Source organism: Somniosus microcephalus, unplaced genomic scaffold, assembly GCF_052327205.1.
Source record: "Somniosus microcephalus isolate GS21.2 unplaced genomic scaffold, FLI_Smic_1.0 unresolved_chr8, whole genome shotgun sequence".
Taxonomy (NCBI): Eukaryota; Metazoa; Chordata; class Chondrichthyes; order Squaliformes; family Somniosidae; genus Somniosus; species Somniosus microcephalus.
This window is the reverse complement of record NW_028225186.1, coordinates 48,053,447-48,072,130: the sequence shown is the minus strand read 5'-3', so window position 1 is coordinate 48,072,130 and position 18,684 is coordinate 48,053,447.

Sequence of the window (18,684 nt, the reverse complement as noted above, 5' to 3'; positions counted from 1 at the left end):
TCTAGGTTCGGGTCGGTCATGGCCCTGTGGGTAGCGGAGCGGGCCCAAGGGCTGTGTAGCCTGATCCTGCTCCTATTTCGTGTGTCTAATTCTGTTAGGTTCAGGAGATGGTTCTGTGAGAGTGGATTGGCAGTTAGGATCAGATCAGCCATGATCTTATTGAATGGCGGAGCAGGCTCGAGGGGCCGATTGGCCTACTCCTGCTCCTATTTCTTATGTTCTTATGTTCCTATGAGGAAAGACGGGATAGGCTGGGTCTGTTTTCCTTGGAACAGAGGAGGCTGAGGGGAGACCTTATTGAGCTGTATAAAATTATGAGGGGCCTAGATAAAGTGGATAGAAAGGACCTATTTCCCTCAGCAGAGGGGTCAAAAACCAGGGGGCACAGATTTAAAGTAATTGGGGGAAGGTTTAGAGGGGAAATTTCTTCACCCAGAGGGTTGTGGGGGTCTGGAACTCACTGCCTGAAAGGGTGGTAGAGGCAGGAACCCTAACCACATTTAAAAAGTACTTGGATGTGCACTTGGGATGCTTTACCCTGCAGGGCTATGGACCAAGAGCTGGGAAGTGGGATTAGGCTGGATCGCTCTTTGTTGGCTGGCGCGGACACGATGGGCTGAAATGGCCTCCTTCCGTGCTGTAACTTTCTATGATTCTAAGAGGCGATAATCGATCCTCACAGTCACATTATGATTGAATTATTATTTGTGAGTGTTGCTGTATTGTACACAGTTATTCATAGAATAGATTCATAGCGACTTGCAGCACAGAAGGAGGTGATTCGGCCCATCGTGCCTGTGCCAGCTCTTTGAAAGAGTCGTCGTGTTTAGTCCCACATCCTCATTTTTGTCTGTAACCCTGTCAGTTGCTCAAGTTCCCGTCCAACTCTGCTTTATAATTATTAACGGAATCAGCTTCCACCATCTTTTCAGGTCGAGTGTTCCAGATCCCCACAACTCTGAGTACAAACATTTCTCCTCATCTCTCCTCTACATCTTTTGCCAATATTTTTGAATCTTCTCTAGTTATTGACCCACTCACCAGAGGGAATGTTTCTTTCCCTATTTATCCTGTCAAAATCTCTCACCATCTTGAAAACCTCTATTAAATCACCTCTGAACCTTCTCTGTTCCAAGGAGGACAGTCCGAACTTTTCCAACCTCTCCTCATAACTGAAGTCCCTCATCCTGGTAAACCTCCTCTGGGCCCTTTCTAAGGCCTGTAGGATTCGCAAAATTGAATATTGTATCATAAGGGTCTAATGGCAGAGGAGGCCTTGTTTTTAAAGACTGTTTTAAAAGAAGCCCAGGAAAAAGGGGCATCCAAAATGGCCACCAGACCCCGTGACCGACTTATTGGGACACTTTAAAATGGTTCCTGCAGCCCCCAGACAGCCTTTGTGGATTCAGCCCACAGTAAGTTCTGGAAGCCATTTCTGAGAAAACGAAACCAGACACAAACACATACATATAGATTGGATTCAGATCCAGTCAGATCGGCCTGTAGATAAAGGCCATCGAAACATTTACCCAGACAAAGGGAAACAGTTACACATTCATGAGGAGAGCATCAAAGACACGTTAAAGACATCGAGAAGACATTAAAAACAATACAGGTCATTCCAGACCAGAGATGGCCCTTTACCGGCCATCCCGAAAGTACTTTAAAATATAATAACTCCCCGTTGTGATACAAGCCCGCCAAAAGTTAAACAAAGACTAACCATGATCTGGGCAGGAGATAAGGTTTCTCTTGAGAAGTGTATTTGGAGTCCCCGGGTAACCATCAGTAGCGATTTAGAGAGAAATCTCAGGACGAATCTCAGTAGTGATCTAAAGTAGCCATCTGAAGGAGCGATCAGGATGAAACTTCGATCCAGAGACCAAGAAGGGGGTTCGAGTCTGCCTCCCGCCCCGGGGTAACCATCGGGAGACCATCGACAAACCCCGGGCCATTGACGAGACAAAAGGGCAGCAGCCCTACAGAAGAAACCTAGCTGAAAATGGTAACTAACTAGACTGCATGAAGAGACCTATTTGAAAATGGTCAAACAGTTGGCCTTCCCCCACATCGATGTCCAGGCCTGCTGAGGTCCAGCCTGTCCGTGACCTTCACCTCGAGGGAGAGAAGGTGTGTCACAGCTCGCAGCCCGCAGCGCTGACCACGAGGAAACAGGACGCCTGAAAGGATCAAAACGCAGACCTGTTTCAAAACCTTGCAATTTCTAGCTGGATTGGTGAGCATGTTTCTGGCCCTTCATAATCGGATCTAGATAGGTTTAAGGGGGTGGACATTTTTGGGTATAATTAACATGAGTTGTTGTCCCTCGATGTTCCGTGTGTTTTCCCCATTTCATGATGATCTTCATAAAGTATAATATGCCTGTATCTATTTTAGTTAGTACTGTATTTTGATTTGTTTTTCCCTCCCATGTACCCTCTTATTTGCTTGCATTTGATTTGTTTTTCCTTATGCAATAAAATTTCATTTCGTTTCATTAAACTTGCTCTATAAGAGTATTCTCTGCATTGTAGTTCCTGCACCTAAGTCCAGTGTCTAGAACCTAAGGGGCGAGTGGGTCGAACCACTCAAGGTTTTACTGTGCAAGAGGGAGAGAGAGGCCTCTAGAGAGAGAAACCTCTGCGACCTCGGAGAGAAAACCCCTTACAGGCCTTTACACCTTTCCTCAAGTGTGGGGCCCAGACTTGTCCACAACACTCCAGCTGAGGCCTAGCCTGTGATTTATGAAGTTCCAGCATCATCTCTTTGCTTTTATATTCTATTCCTCTGTTTCTAAACCCAAGTAACCGGTTATTGGTTGTTTATTATCTGGGGGGCACTGGGGCACTTGCCTTCAGGGGTTTTGCTCCCGTCTGGTGTCACTGGGGCAACTCAGAGTCAACCCTACAGGTGGTGAAAAATGGCCCAATCTCAAACGGATGACAAAGATGAGGAGAAATGTTTTCACTCAGAGAGTTGTTGGGATCTGGAACGCTCAGGGAGCGGGTTAATGAACCCCGGGATCCCTGATAGCCAGCCAGGAATCTTGTGCTGCTGCTGTGCCAGAAGAGAGGAGAGGGGAGGATAGGACAGGTGAGGTCTCGCTCTCTCTGTCCAGGAGGAGAGACCACATCTGTTGCTGCTGCAGCTACTATTGGGGTGCCAGAGGAGAGGAGAGGAGAGACCAGGAGACCAGACCAGAGCTAACAACAAAGGGAAGCCATTCCATCACTGTTTCCCCAACTGGTCTCCATTACAGGAGAGGGAGAGAGGTGAGAAAAACGAACATCCTACATCTGTTCAGAAGGAGGGAGAGCCGTTGGAAAACTTCTACAGGTGGGTCTTTCATGGTGCACTCTCATAAAGACTTTGTATTTAAGTGGGGGGGAGGAAAGAAGAAGGAGAAGAAAACATCTAGGGGTGTGTGTGAGCGTGTGTGGCTCTTGTAAAAACTAGGCCACACACACCACTAGCAAACACCCCTCCCTATTGCTTGACCTGGGACAGCTGGAGCTGCCCAGGCGAAGTCATCATTTAATTATCACATCGTTAAGACCTGGTGGTGGACTGAGCCTGGGCATCTCCACCTTTATTTTCCCAGGTGAAGACATCTTCTCCCCCCACAAGAAGACCATCAATAGAGACTTATTTTTCAGAGAGTGCACCCCTGTGAGCACCCACCCACCATCTTGAGTGGAGATCCAGCCCCTGCGGCCTCCCTCCTTCCCACCCCCCTTTCTCTCTCTCTTTGCCTCTCTCTAAAGAGGCACCTCATATCCATTAATTGCCCATTGAGCATAGGGGAGAAGGCCCCTCTCCCAATTTAATCAACAAGGGGAGAGGCGTGCCTTCACTTTTAAAGCTCCCTCTGCTCAGGGAAAACAACCACTGAGGCCATTAACATCACCGGGCCTGTGACTTGGGTGGGTGTAGCCCTTTATAATAAGCGCCCCACGATGGCGGCCACATCATCACCGGTGACGGGGCCAGCAAGGTCATACGCAAGTGTGGCAGCCATGGCCAAGGCTGCTCCCACTGCTTCTGCTGCCCCGTCACCTTTCCGGCTACTCACTAAAAAACACGGGGTGAAGAGCTACACTCACCCCAACATGACTGTTACCGCTGAGTTGGAGCCTGAACGGACCAAGTGAGATACAAGGTCGACGTATACTCAACCTCAGCTTAATAGAGTAATAAGACTCAGACGACTGTGGTATAATTGAAATGTGAGAATACACTTTATTTGCAGAGCGCTCTGGGAGAAGTGCTATGCACCCCTGTGCAACCGCCAAGCTTCTCGTTTATCACTCTAAATGCATTTACCTTTATACACAAATGAAAGGTTAAGCGGATTAATCACAGGAATGCCTCATGACATTGTAGCAGTAAGATATTGTAAACAATGTTCAGCAGAAAAACAATGCTCAGCAGAACTAAGACGTCTTCGGACCTTACACCGTGAGATATGATAAGCAGAAAATAAAACAATAGCAGACTGTCTGTCCTTGCAAGATAACCGAAGTAAAAAACAGGATGCAGCTGGCACTACTCATCCCAGGGTAGCCCAAGGTCCAGTTTTAGCCTGTAACGAATGTCAAGTATCCCGACGAGCTTTGCAAAGTCCTTTAGTACCGAAATTTCCTCCAACAAACCCTCCTTTTGGTCCTGGAGCACGATCCTCTTGCTCCAGGCGACCACCAATCTTCTTTCTTCACAGTGTCGATCTTACAACCACTGACTTAAGGGGGAGTCGGCCGGATTAGCTTTGTCCTCCGTTTGCTGTTCTTCAGGCAATAGCTCGTCTATCATACTGACTGGCATTAACTGTGTCATTGCCATTTTGCAACAAGTTTTTAAGATGGTTAACAGACAGCATATTGCAACACATATCGCGACAATAATGACCAGCGTATGCATTATCCAGGGGCCCCATCCCGTTAGTCCTAGCCAGTCCAACCATCCCTGCCTGGGATTGGTATGGAGTTTCTTCACTTCATCCCTCATGTGGGTTACTAAGTTCTCGGAGCTATCTGGGATATAGGTACAACATTCCTGCCCTATCAAGGCACATGTAACCCCCCCCCGCTCCACTAACAGGTAGTCTAATGCCATCCGGTTCTGTAAGGCAACTGTCCATATCGCCATCATCTCATCTGCCAGTGCCTCCTCGGTGTCATTAGCTACCTAGCACATATCCCAAATAACAAGATCCAGTCCAAGACCGGGGGAGCCATGGGTAGGCTCTGTGACCACATATAAAATAGGTCCTATTATACGCGGTTAGATTGTTGCCCAGTGACTTACGAATCCTCCACCTCCATCTGATTTCCTCTCCTTCCCATGGTCCCCCAGTTGCCTTATTGGGGGTTCCGATATGATTTAATTGGAAGAAACCTTGGCCGCAGCCTTCAGTGAGGTTGCATTTTGTTATATTAACATCTTGGAAACAATTACTGCGTCCTACTTCCATGCCTCCGGATACATTCTTCGTTAAACATATTGGCCCCTCCGGCCCACCAACCCTTAAAGTATTAGTAAGGACTAAGGATGGAGGCTGCCTATTCCGATTATAATTAGGCTGGTACCACCCCTGGAAAGTGGTTAGGTCATAACCTGCCGACTTCCATTTGTCTCTGTCACCCTCCTGGTTGTATGAATCTTTATAATTGCCGCTGACGTTCTGGCGCATGACCCATTCCGCCATCTCTGAGGCATTGAACAGGATGGCTCTCAACGGAATTCCTCCTTTACTATGTGACTACAGACCCAACAGCTGGACTGTCCCTTTTCCTTAGCATACTCATATGACATATATATATAAGTATTTACATGTAATTCCCGCTTACATAGCGGTCTTCCCCCGGCTACCGTAACAATACATATTATCGCAACTAAACCTATTACGGTCTCCCTCCTCATCTTTTATTAAATACTGTTGTTCTGGTGTTATTTTAATCTTTCTTTGGCCCTCCCGATAACACTCTTGTATTAACACATTTAAGTAAAAGCACATAAGCACAAATGATGCAATAAGCCACAAAACAAACGCCCACACAGGCACACAGATCAAAGAATCATACATTAATCAGCCGTTATTGATCTGTAAGACAAGTACAAAGGATGTGTCATTAGTGATTTGCTACACACACACACCCTCCTTTTGTTCATTGTACCCCACTAGACTCATCTTCCCTCTGCTGAGGTTCTCTACTGGTATTACCATCCCTGGGATTTTCTTCCTGTATTGATGGTTTGGGCTCGACTGAACCCGCCCTTTTCTCGTAAACCTTCAGTTGAGTCCAATGTTTCCAAACCCCCTTCCCTCTTATGTCCAGACAGGCACAGGTGTCTCCACTAATTATAACTTCATACGGCCCGCTCCATTTTGGAGCGAAACCTGGTTTTGCAGGCAACATCTTTACCATGACCTTTGTTCCCGCTGGGGGTACCTCGGGGAGCATATTGAGCCGTAGCTCCTCATCTCGCTCGCTTTGGTGGTCTCGGACTTCTTTGCGCATCTCTTTTAACTGAGTGCCTAATTCCAAAACGTATCGTCTTAATTTATCTTTTAATGGGCCTACGTCGGTCCCACCTGTTATGATGCCTTCGGGTAATTGCATCGCTCGTCCTGTCATTAGTTCATAAGGGGTCAAACCGGTTGTCCGGTTTCTGGTGGCTCGGAGTTTCATCAGGATAATGGGTAATACTTCGGCCCAAGTTTTTCCCGATTCCTGCATTGCCTTGGCTAATGCATTCTTAAGGGTCCGGTTCATTCGTTCCACCATTCCCGAACTCTGGGGATGATACGGGATGTGGAACTTCTGTTTAATCCCCATCAGTTGGCATATATTTTTTACCACGCTTCCCGTGAAATGTGTCCCCTGATCAGAATCTATCTGCAGAGGCACTCCCCACCGCGGATCACTTCCTCAGCCAGAATCCTAGCGACTGTCAGTGCAGTACAATTTCGCGTCGGAAAGGCCTCTACCCACCGAGTAAATTGGTCAATAATTACCAGACAGTACGTTTTACCACGAGATGGGGGTAGAGGCCCCGTGAAATCAATTTGGAGATGTTCCCATGGGCCCCAAGGTCGGGGTTGGTGTCCCATTTTAATTTGAATATGTCTGCCCGTGTTGTGCTGTGCGCACGTAACACATCATTGACAATATTTCACAATATCCCTCCCCATACCCTGCCACCACCACTCCTTGCCTATAGTCTGTGCCATCGCTTCTCGTCCTGAATAAGACACGCCGTGGTGGATTTCTAGGAGGATATTCTGAATACACTCGGGCCATTACTTTATTATTCCGGCGCCATACCTTGTCGGGCTCTTGGGCGGCCCCCTGCCCTTCCCAGGTACGTTTCTCAGCGTCTGTTGTGTCCTCATGTAATTCAGCGATACTTATCTCGTTTCCTGGACTATCCACGCTAGTTAATGACGCGTCACTAACTTCTTCCTGTTCCAGGGCTGCGTGGTTTCCCTGATGATTGGCCCAATCTGGACTGCTTATGTCAGGCTCCCTCTGGTGGGCTTTAATTTTTATTACCGCCGCTTGCCGGGGCTTACTACTTGCCTCAAGAAGGGCTTCGATCCTTTCTTGATGTTTAATAGGATTACCTCCTATCGTGATGAACCCTCTCCTGCCCCAAGCAGTCATGTAATCGTGGATTACCCCAAAGGCATACCTACTATCTGTATATATGTTTATGATCTTAATTTCTGATTCTTCCAATGCCTTTGTTAACGCCACTAATTTGGCTACTTGTGCTGACGAAACCACCCCCCCCAAGTCTCCTTGACCTTACAGTCTCCATTTTACTATTAACCACTGCCCATCCGGTGCGGGGTTGCCCCTCTACATATTTTTGGGACCTGTCTACGTAAAATGTTTCCTCAGCTTCCACCAGAGGGGTGTCTTTTATCCTACCTCCTTCTAGGTCTGTATCTACGTCTCCACATTTATGAGGTGCCCCTGTCCCCAGTATTCCTTCTGCCGGGTTTTCTCCCATATCTCTAATAATGGTTATTGAATCGTTTGGAGGGAGAAGAACTGCCTCCCACTTTGCCCGTCTTAAATTTGAGACAGACCTTACCTTCCCTGTGTTTAGCATTTCTACCAGGGTATGTTTGGTGTGGAGAATGATGTTCCCTGTCATTACAATGGGCTCGCTAACCTTTACAGCCCAAGCCGCACAGTGTAAGGCAGCTATACATCACGAGAGTCCCGACACTACCGGTCCTTCCGCGGTTCAATAGTATGCTACTGGTCTACGTTTAATCCTCGTGATCTTGGGTTACTACCGCGGCATAAAATCCGCCTTCATTATCGCAATGTACGTGGAAGGGTTTGTCCATATCCGGTAGTCCCAGACCTGGGGCGGATATTAATTCTTTCTTCAGTTGGGCAGAGGCTTGTTCCTGCTCTGGACCCCACTCTATGGGTTCCAGTGCTGGTTTGCCTCCCTTCACTAGTCGTTGTATGGGCTCTGCTATTTTAGCGAATTCCGGGATAAAGTTTCGGCTATAATTAAAAAGTCCGAAAACTTTTCTGACTCCCCTCACTGTCACTGGTCTCGGCATGCTTTGGACAGCCTTTTTCCTGTCTCCTGGCATTTCCTTAAGTCCCTGTGAAATAAGATGTCCCAGGTACAAGACCTGTGATTTCCCTATCTGTGCTTTCTTAGGACTGACCTTCAGCCCAGCTACCTGTAACGCCTTCAGGACCGCATATAAGGCCTCCCGGTGCCCTTTCTCGGTATCCAACGCTATCAAGATGTCATCAACGTACTGAGGGGTCGTGCTGCCCATTGGGAGTCCCACCCCTTTTAGAATATTACTCATGGCTCGGTGAAAAATGGCTGGGCTGTTGTGGAACCCCTGGGGGAGCTGGGTCCATGTATATTGCTTATCACTGACCGTAAAGGCAAACTTCTCCTGGGAGCCCGGATCTAGCGGTAGGGCCCAAAATCCATTGGCTATGTCCAATACCGTAAAGATTTTATGTTCTGGGGCCAGCCCATTTAATATAGTGGAGGGGCTGGCAACTATAGGATGTAACTTGGGGGTTACTTTATTCAGGGCTGTGTAATCTATCGTGAGTCTAAAACTTCCATCGGGCTTCCCGACTGGCCATGTCGGGGAGTTCGTGGTACTCGTAGTTTCTTTTAAGATGCCCCGTTCCACAAGTCCCTTTACTATATTCACCACCGCCCTTCTTGCCTCTGGTTTAATAGGGTATTGGTGGTGTGGTTTGTGTTCTGGTCCGGGCACTACGGGTCTGTAACTTTCCCAAGTCCTTCAGGATCTGTTGTCTCTCTCCCGAGGTAAATGGATGGTAATCTGCTCTACCTGGATTATTCCCAGCGGCCTCGCGTATCCTAACTGGGGCCAGGTCCCTCTCCTCCACCCCGGGGGCACTTGGTCCTAGGGGGGCATACGGGGGAAGAGGTTCATTATTCCATTGTCTGGACCATCCCCCTTGGTACGCTAATGTCCTTTCTTGTTCTCTATTAATGCTTTCCAAAATTTCTACCTTCTTTCTTAGTTCTGCATTTTCCTTATTTTTAGCTTTAATTAATTCTTGCACTTTCTCAACCTGTTCTATTAATCCAGTCAGTTGATGGACCAAGAGTACCCTTACCTTCTTGGTCCTTTCTTTCTTCTGCTTATCTAGCCACTTTCTTCATGCTTCCAATGTCTGTGATACATCCCATCCGTCCCTCTGCATTTTCTCAATTAACGAACATCTATCTGTCATGTAACTGTTAATGAGGGAGCCCGGAGGCCCCCTCTTAAGGTCCTTACCTGACATCAGTTGCTCGTCCCAAATCACGGTCTCCGAAACCCCCGTTTACCTTCAGCGGCGGGTGTCGTCACGTGCTCGTGGCAAAGTCTCCGGACTACTTTACCGAAATTCCCAGGCTCAACCTAAGCTCCTTCTTAAGTTAACCTGAGACCAAAAACTTAATAAATGCAGACGTTCGAATGTCTAGAACCACATAGTGTTTTCTCACATTCCGATGGCCCACTTGCTTTGTTCTTTGGATCACTCGAGCACGTTAGCACTTCATCAGGGTGCTTGAGCACTCGGTGACCCTGCTCACAGCGCCAATTTGTTACCGCTGAGTTGGAGCCTGAACGGACCAAGTGATATACAAGGTCGACGTATACCCAACCTCAGCTTGATAGAGTAATAAGACTCAGATGACTGTGGTTTAATTGAAATGTGAGAGTACACTTTATTGCAGAGCGCTCTGGGAGAAGTGCTATGCACCCTTGTGCAACCGCCAAGCTTCTCGTTTTACACTCTAAATGTGTTTACCTTTATACACAAATGAAAGGTTAAGCAGATTAATCACAGAAATGCCTCATGACATTGTAGCAGTAAGATATTTTAAACAATGTTCAGCAGAACTAGGACTTCTTTGGACTTTTTACCGCGAGATAGGATAAGCAGAAGTAAAACAATTAACAGACTGTCTGTCCTTGCAAGATAACCGAAGTACAAAAGAGGATGCAGCTGGTACTACTCATCCCAGGGTACGTGCACAGCTCAAGGTCCAGCTTTAGCCAGCTTAACGAATGTCAAGTATCCCAACGAGCTTTGCAAAGTCCTTTGGTACCGAAATTCTCTCCAACAATGGACTGCAACATTTTGCCAACCACAGATGTTAGGCTAACTGGTCTATAGTTTCCAGCTTTTTGTCTACTTCCCTTCTTAAATAAGGATGTTACATTAGCAGTTTTCCAATCTGCCGGGACCTTTCCTGAGTCCAGGGAGTTCTGAAAAATAATCACCAATGCATCCACAATCCCTACCGTCACTTCTCTCAAGACCCTAGGATGTAGGCCATCAGGCCTGGGGGATTTATCCGCCTTCAGTCCCATTATTTTACTGAGTACCATCCCCTCAGTGATTTTAATCGTGTTTAGCTCCTCCGCGCCCCCCCCCCCCCGGTTGACCCCTGTTTGTCCAGTGTTGGGATATTTTTAGCGTCCTCTACTGCAAAGACTGATACAAAATATTTGTTCAGCATCTTTGCTATCTCCATGTTCCCCACCACTAGTTTCCCGGTTCCATCCTCTAAGGGACCAACGTTCACTTTAGCCACCCTTTTTCTTTTTATATAGCTGTAGAAACTCTTGCTATCTGTTTTTATATTTTTTGCTAGTTTGCTTTCATAATCTATCTTCCCTTTCTTAATTAATCTTTTAGTTATTGTTTGCTGGCTTTTAAATGCTTCCCAATCTTCTATCCTCCCACGAGATTTGGCTACTTTATATGCCCTTGTTTTCAGTCAGATACTATCCTTTATTACTTTACTAAGCCACGGATGGCTGTCTTTTCTTTTATTCCCCTTTTTCCTCAGTGGAATATATTTATCTTGAAAGATGTGAAATAGCTCCTTGAATGTAGACCACTGCTCTTGTACCATCTTACACTTCAATCTGTTTTCCCAGTCCACTTTAGTCAATTCTGCTCTCATACCTTCATAGTCTCCTTTATTTAAGCTCAGTACGCTGGTTTGAGATCCAACTCTCTCATCCTCAAACTGAATTTGGAATTCAACCATATTATGGTCACTCATTCCAAGGGGATCCTTTACTAGGACATTTTTTATTAATCCTGTCTCATTACACAGGACCAGATCTAAGATTGCCTGCCCCCTGGTTGGTTCAGTTACATACTGCTCAAGGAACCCGTCCCTAATACACTCTATGAACTCTTCCTCAAGGCTGCTGTGCCCAATTTGATTAGTCCAGTCAATATGAAAGTTAAAATCCCCCATGATTATAGCTGTTCCCTTATTACAAGACCCAAATATTTCCTGATTTATACTCCGACCAACAGAGTTGCAACTGTTAGGAGGCCTATAGACTGTGCCCACTAGTGTCTTTTTCCCCTTATTATTCCTTATCTCCACCCAAACTATTTTACTATCCTGATCCTTTGACCCAATATCATTTCTGACTATTGCAGTGATTCCATGCTTGATTAACACAGCAACCCCACCTCCCATTCCTTCCTGTCCTTCCTAATTGTCAAGTACCCTTGTATGTTTAGTTCCCATTCATGATTATCTTGCAGCCATGTTTCCATAATGGCCACCAGATCATACCCATGTGTAGTTATTTGCACCGTCAACTCGTCAATTTTGTTACGAATGCTGCGTGCATTCAGATAAAGAACTTTCAAATATGTTTTCTGACAATTTATTCCTGCTTTTACTACTTTACCTTTATCATTATACATTCTGGCAAGAATATCCTTGGCAAGAATATCCTTCATCAGATAAGGCGACCAAAACTGCACACAATACTCAAGGTGTGGTCTCACCAAGGCCCTGCACAACTGCAGCAAGACATCCTTGTTCCTGTACTCAAACCCTCTCGCTATGAAGGCCAACATACCATTTGCCGCCTTAACCGCCTGCTGCACCTGCATGCTTACCTTCAGCGACTGGTGCACAAGGACACCCAGGTCTCATTGCACTTCCCCTTCTCCCAATCTATTGCCGTTCAGAGGATAATGTGCCTTCCTGTTTTTGACACCAAAGTGGATAACCTCACATTTATCCACATTATATTGCATCTGCCATGCTTCTGCCCAATCACCCAACCTGTCCAAATCATCCTGTAGTTTCTCAGCATCCTCCTCACAGCACACACGCCCACCCAGCTTTGTGTCTTCTGCAAATTTGGAGATATTACATCTAGTTCCCTTGTCTAGATCATTAATATATATTGTGAATAGCTGGGGTCCAAGGACCGACCCCTGCGGTACCCCACTAGTCACTGCCTGCCACTCGGAAAAGGACCCGTTTATTCCAACTCTTTGCTTTCTATCTGCCAACCAGTTCTCTATCCAAGTCAATACCTTGCCCCCAATCCCATGTGCCTTAACTTTACACGCTAATCTCTTATGCGGGACCTTATCAAAAACCTTCTGAAAGTCCAAATACACCACATCCACTGGTTCGCCCTTATCTATTTTACTAGTTACATCCTCAAAAAATTCCAGTAGATTAGTCAAGCACGATTTACCTTTTGTAAATCCATGTTGACTTTGTCCGATCCTGTCACTGTTTTCCAAGTGCTCTGCTATTCCATCTTTTATAATGGACTCTAGCATTTTCCCCACTACCGATGTCAGGCTTACAGGTCTGTAATTCCCCATTTTCTCTCTACCAGCATTTTTGAATAGTGGGGTAACATTAGCTACCCTCCAATCCATGGGTACTGTTCCAGATTCCATCGAAAACCCAGCAGCTTCTCCTCCATCTCCACTCCAGCTCAAACTGCTGCAACAAAAAGACCTACACAGGCGGCCAGGGACCGACTTCTGTCAGCCTGCAATAAAACTTTTCCCGACAGCCGCTGACTAATGGCGGCAGCAGCACCCACAATTCCCCGCGCCCCAGAGACCACTCTATGCAACGTGCTGATTTCCCCACTGAGTGCGCATGCTCCCCGGGGCCGTGGGCCATTCTGGGAGCCTGGCTCCTGTCCTTTGTCCTGAGTCAGACATGGTGGAACCGGTTGAAGAAACCGGGAAGCGGCGGCTCAGATGGGGGAGGCGCTGCACCCTGGGTTTCCTGGTGCCGGGGCCCTGGCCGCACATCCGCCGGGCCCGGCCGCTCTGATTCTGATTGAGTTTTTTGATGAGGTAACAGAGAGGGTTGATGAGGGCAATGCGGTTAACGAGGTGTACATGGATTTTGAAAAGGCGTTCGACAGCGTGTAAAGTTAAGGCACATGGGCCTAGAAATTCAGTCACGTTCGCGCCCACTTATTGGCTATAAAGTGGTTTGCGCCGGAAGTTTTTTAGCGCCCAAAATTCAGTTGCTCCCTAACATCGGCATTAGCCGTTAGCGCTGCGCCGGCACCGATGATGTCATCGGTGTGCGCAGCGCCCCGGTTCCAATGGTAATCCGTCCCGATGGCCAAATTCAGTTGCGGCCGCCTCGCCCGTCGCGGCCGCAAACAGCGTTTGCAAAACGGCGCCTTACAGCTCCGAGAGGCCGGCACATAAAGGTGGAGGGGCGGCCGGCTGCTTTCCCGGCGGCCGCCTGGCCGCACCTCCCTCCCTGGACTCCTGCACCACCCCCCCGCGGCATTGGTGTGTCAGTCCTGCGAGCCCGGCACTTCTGCATGGTGCTGGGCTCATTTGCCAGTGGAATCCAGCGGCGATCTCACGGCTGCAGGCAGCTCCTCATTAAGAGAAGGAGGAAGCCTGCAGTACCCCAGCCTGCCGCACCGCATCGGGTGCCGCAGCGGCAGCTGGACGCCTGAAACTGACATGCATCGCCCCAAACGAGGCGGCCAAACCCTGCAATAGCGCCCGCCTCCGTCTTGGGGCGGCGCAACTGAATTTCAGGCGGGCGCTGCGGGAATCCGGGCTAGCGCAAAATTTCGGGCACTAAAGACCTGGCGCAGCGATACCGAATTTTCAGCCCATGGGGTTGGGGGCAAGGTATTGACTTGGATAGAGAACTGATTGGCGGACAGAAAGCAAAGAGTTGGAATAAACGGGTCTTTTTCCGAGTGGCAGGCAGTGACTAGTGGGGTACCGCAGGGATCGGTGCTCGGACCCCAGCTATCCACAATATATATATATATTAGTGATCTGGACGAGGGAACTAGATGTAATATCTCCAAGTTTGCAGATGACACAAAGCTGGGTGGGCGTGTGTGCTGTGAGGAGGATGCCGAGAAACTCCAGTATGATTTGGACAGGTAGGGTGATTGGGCAGAAGCATGGCAGATGCAATATAATGTGGATAAATGCGAGGTTATCCACTTTGGTGTCAAAAAGAGGAAGGCAGATTATTATCTGAATGGCAATAGATTGGGAGAAGGGGAAGTGCAACGAGACCTAGGTGTTCTTGTGCACCAGTCGCTGAAGGTAAGCATGCAGGTGCAGCAGGCAGTTAAGAAGGCAAATGGTATGTTGGCCTTCGTAGAGAGAGGGTTTGAGTACAGGAACAAGCATGTCTTGCTGCAGTTGTACAGGGCCTTGGTGAGTCCACACCTTTAGTATCGTGTGCAGTTTTGGTCGCCTTATCTGAGGAAGGATTTTCTTGCCATGGAAGGAGTGCAGCGAAGATTCACCAGGCTGATACCTGGGATGGCAGGAATGATTTATGAGGAGAGATTGGGTCGATTGGGCTTATACTCGCTGGAGTTTAGAAGAATACATAGATACATAGATACATAGAAGATAGGAGCAGGAGTAGGCCATTCGGCCCTTCGTGCCTGCTCCGCCATTTAATGAGATCATGGCTGATCCTTTAATTCAGTATCCCGTCCCCGCCTTCTCTCCGTAACCCTTAACCCCTTTTGCCCGTAGAAATATATCTAATTCCCTCTTAAATATATTTAATGAGCTGGCGTACACTGCCCTCTGTGGCAATGAGTTCCACAGATTCACCACTCTCTGAGTGAAGAAATTCCCCCTCATCTCTGTCCTAAATGGTTTAGCCCTTATCCTTAAATTATGTCCTCTAGTTCTGTTCTCACCCGCCAAGGGAAACATTCCTTCTGCATCCAGTCTGTCTAGACCTGTCAGAATTTTATACACTTCTATGAGGTCCCCTCTCAATCTTCTAAACTCCAGTGTGTACATCCCTAAACTACATAGTCTCTCCTCATAGGTCATTCCCGCCATTCCTGGTATCAGCCTGGTGAATCGCCGCTGCACCCCCTCCATGGCAAGAACATCCTTCCTCAGATGAGGCGACCAAAACTGTACACAGTACTCGAGGTGTGGTCTCACCAGTGCCCTGTACAGCTGCAGCAAGGTATCCCTGTTCCTGTATTCTAACCCTTTTGCTATGAAGGCCAGCATACCGTTTGCCTTCTTGACCGCCTGTTGCACCTGCATGCTCGCCTTCAGTGACTGGTGTACAAGAACACCCAGGTCTCTCTGTACTTCCCCCTCTCCCAATCTATTGCCATTTAAATAATAATTTGCCCTCCCGTTCCTGCACCCAAGGTGGATAACTTCGCACTTGTCCACATTATAGTGCATCTGCCATTTATCCGCCCAATCGCCCAGTCTGTCCAAATCGCTCTGGAGCTTCCTGGTCTCTTCCTCTGAGCCCACCCCACCTCCTAGTTTAGTGTCGTCTGCAAATTTGGAAATGCTGCATCCGACTCCCTGATCCAGGTCATTAATGTAAATTGTGAACAGCTGGGGGCCCAGGACAGATCCCTGTGGTACCCCACTTGTTACTGCCTGCCATTCAGAAAATGAGCCGTTTATTCACACCTCGAGTACTGTGTACAGTTTTGGTCGCCTCATCTGAGGAAGGATGTTCTTGCCATGGAGGGGGTGCAGCGGCGATTCACCAGGCTGATACCAGGAATGGCGGGAATGACCTATGAGGAGAGACTATGTAGTTTAGGGATGTACACACTGGAGTTTAGAAGATTGAGAGGGGACCTCATAGAAGTGTATAAAATTCTGACAGGTCTAGACAGACTGGATGCAGAAGGAATGTTTCCCTTGGCGGGTGAGAACAGAACTAGAGGACATAATTTAAGGATAAGGGCTAAACCATTTAGGACAGAGATGAGGGGGAATTTCTTCACTCAGAGAGTGGTGAACCTGTGGAACTCATTGCCACAGAGGGCAGTGTACGCCAGCTCATTAAATATATTTAAGAGGGAATTAGATATATTTCTACGGGCAAAAGGGGTTAAGGGTTACGGAGAGAAGGCGGGGACGGGATACTGAATTAAAGGATCAGCCATGATCTCATTAAATGGCGGAGCAGGCACGAAGGGCCGAATGGCCTACTCCTGCTCCTATCTTCTATGTATCTATGTATCTATGTATTCCAACTCTCTGTTTTCTATCTGACAGCCAGTTCCCTATCCACGCCAAAACTTTCCCCTTTATCCCATGAGCCTCAATTTTCCATGCTAATCTTTTATGTGGGACCTTATCGAAGGCCTTTTGGAAGTCCAGGTACACCACATCTACTGGCTCTCCCCCATCTATTCTACCAGTTACTCCCTCAAAAAATTCCAATAGATTAGTCAAGCACGATTTACCCTTTGTAAATCCATGTTGACTCTGTCCTATCCTGTCCCCATTTGCTAAGTGCTCCGCTATTTCATCCTTAATGATGGACTCCAGAGGGGATCTCATAGAAACTTATAAAATTCTAACAGGACTAGACAGACTAGATGCAGGAAGGATGTTCCCGATGGCTGGGGAGTCCAGAACCAGGGGTCACAGTCTAAGGATAAGGGGTAAGCCATTTAGGACTGAGATGAGGAGGAATTTCTTCACCCAGAGAGTGGTGAACCTGTGGAATTCTCTACCACAGAAGGCAGTGGAGGCCAATTCATTAAATATATTCAAGAAGGAGTTAGATATATTTCTTAAGGCTAAAGGGATCAAGGGATATGGGGAGAAGGCAGGGACAGGGTACTGAATTTGGATGATCAGCCATGATCACGTTGAATGGTGGAGCAGGCTCGAGGGGCCGAATGGCCTACTCCTGCTCCTATCTTCTATGTTTCTATGTATTCAATCTTTCCTTGCAGCTGAAATTCTCTAGTCCTGGCAACAACCTCGTAAATCTCCCATCTCGAGCAGTCACATCTTTCCTGCAATGGGGACGACCAGAACTGCACGCGATGATCTAACTGGTGTTTTTGTAAAGTTCAAGCAGAACCTCCCTGCTCTTACATGATACAGAAAGAGAGAGGCACTGCCCCTTTAAATACCTGGGGACACATAGAAACATAGAAGATAGGAGCAGGAGTAGGCCATTCGGCCCCTCGAGCCTGCTCCGCCATTCAACGAGATCATGGCTGATCATCCAAATTCAGTACCCTGTCCCTGCCTTCTCCCTGTATCCCTTGATCCCTTTAGCCTTAAGAAATATATCCAACTCCTTCTTGAATATATTTAATGAACTGGCCTCAACTGCTTTGTGTGGTAGAGAATTCCACAGGTTCACCACTCTCTGGGTGAAGAAATTCCTCCTCATCTCTGTCCTAAATGGCTTATCCCTTATCCTTAGACTGTGACCCCTGGTTCTGGACTACCCAACCATCGGGAACATCCTTCCTGCATCTAGTCTGTCCAGTCCTGTCAGAATTTTATAAGTTTCAATGAGATCCCCTCTCATCTTCTAAACTCCAGCGAGTACAAGCCCAATCGACTCAATCTCTCCTCATATGTCATTCCTGCCATCCCAGGTATCAGCCTGGTGAATCTTCGCTGAACTCCTTCCATGGCAAGAACATCCTTCCTCAGATAAGGTGACCAAAACTGCGCACAATACTCAAGATGTGGTCTCACCAAGGCCCTGTACAACTGCAGCAAGACATCCTTGTTCCTTTACTCAAACCCTCTCGCTACAAAGGCCAACATGCCATTTGCCTTCTTAACCGCCTGCTGCACCTGCATGCTTACCTTCAGCGACTGGTGCACAAGGACACCCAGGTCTCGTTGCACTTCCCCTTCTCCCAATCTATTGCCATTCAGATAATAATCTGCCTTCCTGTTTTTGCCACCAAAGTGGATAACCTCGCATTTATCCACGTTATATTGCATCTGCCATGCTTTTGCCCAATCACCCAACCTGTCCAAATCATCCTGGAGTTTCTCGGCATCCTCCTCACAGCATACCCTCCCACCCAGCTGTGTGTCGTCTGCA